This window comes from Furipterus horrens, unplaced genomic scaffold, assembly GCF_987537825.1.
Source record: "Furipterus horrens unplaced genomic scaffold, mFurHor1.1.pri manual_scaffold_2, whole genome shotgun sequence".
Classification (NCBI taxonomy): domain Eukaryota; kingdom Metazoa; phylum Chordata; class Mammalia; order Chiroptera; family Furipteridae; genus Furipterus; species Furipterus horrens.
The window spans coordinates 20,312,072-20,315,451 of record NW_028327172.1 but is presented as its reverse complement, the minus strand read 5'-3'; the positions used below and the strand labels follow the sequence as shown (position 1 = coordinate 20,315,451).

The window sequence follows — 3,380 nt, the reverse complement described above, 5'->3', positions numbered from 1 at the left end:
GACTATAAATTGACAAGAAAGCCATGTGAAAACATGATTCAAGAGCTGTAAATTTCAGAGCCCATCTTGGGGATGTCAGCTGTAGGCCAATACTGTCTTGGGAAGAAGGACTGACTGGCTGGGGTTATAGGGAAGGCTAGGGGAGGAGGAAGGACAAAGTGGCTCTCACCATGGCTGGGAGACAACTCAAAGTCCAAATGGTGAGACCGAACCTGTTGCCATCTGTTCAGCGGGTCAGTGTGGGACCAAATACTGATCCAGAATGAAACCTATCTTTCCCTGGCCTAAAAATACTCCTCGCCTCTCTGATCATCCTTTACCCCCTTTTTTTAGACAGTGAGTTTGGAGAAGAACTGAATGTTCTTCCCTTTGCCTCCTCCCTCTCCCTCTGTTTCAGATATGCCCACCCGCAGCAAGAGTCCAATCTGGGCTATCATTCACTCTGCGGCAAGTGGGCGAGGCCTGAAGGTTTTGTTATGGGGGGTGTATAGTTCAATTCATTTCAGGGGCTAGTATTAAGAAGTCCCCTGTGGCTACATATTAAAGCCATATTCTTTTCTTTAGCTTTCCTAGTAATGAAGCTGGTGTCTTAATCTCCATCTCTCTGACTTCTGAATATTTTTCATATTTGGCTTTGAACTCAGGAAGGAAGGTGGAAGGCATTATTCATTGAATCCCTAAACCTTAACTCAAACCAAAATAAAAATCAGTACTTAACTGAATATAAAATGTTGTATTACATCTACTCTTCCATGGCTCCTATAAGGACTGCTGCTCCTCTATAATTATATTTCCTGCAGGATGTGGTTTCCAAAGCTAAGAGGGCCCCAAAGGGCTTAAAAGAACCTTTAAAAAGATCAGGTAAGAACTGAGGTTTGACTAATGTCAGACTCAGGATTGACAGTAGATTTGTGAAGAGAGAAGGTGGATTGAATGAGAGTTATGAATAGAGTAAGAAGTTCTAAAATAATTTGACCTGTTGGATGATTGAAAACCAGCCTGTGTTTGCTTCTAGAAAATATTTGGGTGTTGACTCCACTTAGTCTAAAGAAACAGAAACTCGTTAGTGGTAATCATGGTCGTAGCGGCAGTAGTGCTAGTGCTAGTACTAGCTAAGATATATGGACTATCAGATATCTCATTTTATTCAATTCTTTTATTCACTTATCACTACAACCCCATGGATTACTTATCACATGTTAGCCTTTTTCTTACATTTGGGAACGTGCAGACATAGAGAGGTGAAGCAGTTTGTCCCAGGTCCCACAGCTAGCCAGTGCCAAACCTGGGTTTTTACCCTGGTCACTGGGATTGCACTCCTGATACTAACCGCATATTGCAATCAAGCTGTTCATAACCATTCCCACTCGTGATAAGTGTTCTGAGGGAATAACTAAACAGATGCAAAAAGTTACACGCGTAACATTTCCATTCCGATGTTTTATGTAATTGTGAGGGGAGGAGTCAACTGAAATGTACATCAGCAGGGAAATATTCTAGCACATTCTGCTACAACCAATCAATGGAATACTAGACATAATTTAAAAATAGTAACTTTTTTTTGGAGCTTACATTGAAAAATGAGCACTATAGACTACAATACTCAGGGAACAAAGCAGAAGAGAACGTGGTGTGTATACCATGAGGGCAACCGTGTAAAAAGAAAACTATGTCCACATGGGATCAAAAACTAAAAGCAAATATGCAAAAGCAAAAGTAACTTTCAATAACAAGTGGGATCCAGGTAATTTTTAAAAAAAAATCCAAGCGTGCTTTCAACATTGCAGAGGCACTACCTTGTCAATTAAAGCATGGGGTGCCGTAGACAGGATCACACGTTTGCACATCAGCTAATTCACTGGTGGGCAGAGGGGACTCTGGGCGTAATAGGGGGAGCTCCACGCAGCTCAGCCTTCACCTGGCCAGGACCTGTTAGCCTGACCTTGAGAAGGTTGCAATTCTCCTCCTTTCCTGCTCCCCGGTCTCATGTAACTTTGAGGTCCTGAGTGCCGCCTAAAAGCATCCCACAGGGGAGGGAAGCTTTGGCTCTAACTTCAGAAAGCCTGAATCCCGAAGCTCCATGGAGCAGGGAAGCTTTTTGGAACTTGCCCAAGACACTGGTGATATCACTAAGCTGTGGGTGGAGATGTGCCTGGGGCTGGTGAAGATGTCTCTGCAGTTAAGTTTTCTAGAGGAAATGACATACAAATGAGTAAAAGGAAGAAAAAAGAGGAAAAAATGCTGAGGTGTTGGTTGTAAGAGCCATTCTTGAAGGCAGTCTAGGCCTGTACCAGCTTTATCTTTTCTGGCTGGAGCCATGGAGGGTGCAAAAGAGAAGAAGATGAAGGTTCCTGAGGTTCTAGAAACCCTTAAGAAAAAAGGAAGGAATTTTGCAGAGCTGGAGATCAAGCACGTGAGAAAGAAGTTTGCACAAAAGCTGCTTTGAAAGGCAAGGAGGCAGCTTCTCTATGAAAAAGCTAAGCACTATCTCAAGGAATACAGGCAGGTGTACAGACCTGAGATTCGAATGGCTAGGATTGCAAGAAGAGCTGGCAACTTCTATGCACCTGTGGAACCCGAATTGGCATTTGTCATCAGGATCAGACGTATCAATGTGTGTGAGCCCAAAGGTCCAAAAGGTGCTGCAGCTTCTTCACCTTCGCCGGGTCTTTAATGTCACCTTTGTTAAACTTAATAAGGCTTCGATCAACATGTTGAGGATCGTCAAACCATATATTGCATGGGGATACCCAAAGCTGAAGTCAGTAAATGGATTGATCCATGAGCTTGGTCACGGCAAAATCAACAAAAATAGAATTGCGCTGACAGATAACACACTGGTTGCTTGATCTCTTAGTAACTATGGCATCATCTACATGGAGGATCTGATTCACTAAATCTATACTGTTGGAAAATGCTTCAAAGAAGCAAACAGCTTCCTGAGGCACTCCAAATTATCTTCTCCGCAAGGTGGAATGAAGAAAAAGACCACCTGTCTTGTAGAAGGTGGAGCTGCTGATATCAGGGAAGACCAGATCAACAAGCATGAGACCGGGTTCCGTCACTGGCTCCACTGGTTCCAGGCTGTGTGACTGTAGGTAAGCCGCTTAACCTCTCTGACCCTCAGAATCTTTATCTTGAGGTGCCATATAACACAAAATTTAGCTATGTTCCGAGGAAGCTTTTCTCCCAGTGTCCCCCAATAAGCTAAATGGTTCCTTTGTTGTTCCCCCCTTTCCCTCTCCATGGAGATGGACTCTCCATAACCACCAAGACAGCAAAACATGTCCTGTGCCCTCGGCACCCACCCTATGCATGGGATAGCTCCCTGTCAGTCTGTCTTTCCAACAAGAGGCAAGAGAAGTCTGTCACTGCTCCTA

At 43.7% G+C, this 3,380-nt stretch overlaps 1 pseudogene; it reads left to right on the top strand.

Annotated features, from left to right (window-relative positions):
- Window positions 1-2,317: 2,317 nt before the first annotated feature.
- Window positions 2,318-3,092, top strand: LOC150017971 (large ribosomal subunit protein uL30 pseudogene; annotated as a pseudogene).
- The last annotated feature ends 288 nt before the right edge of the window (window positions 3,093-3,380 follow it).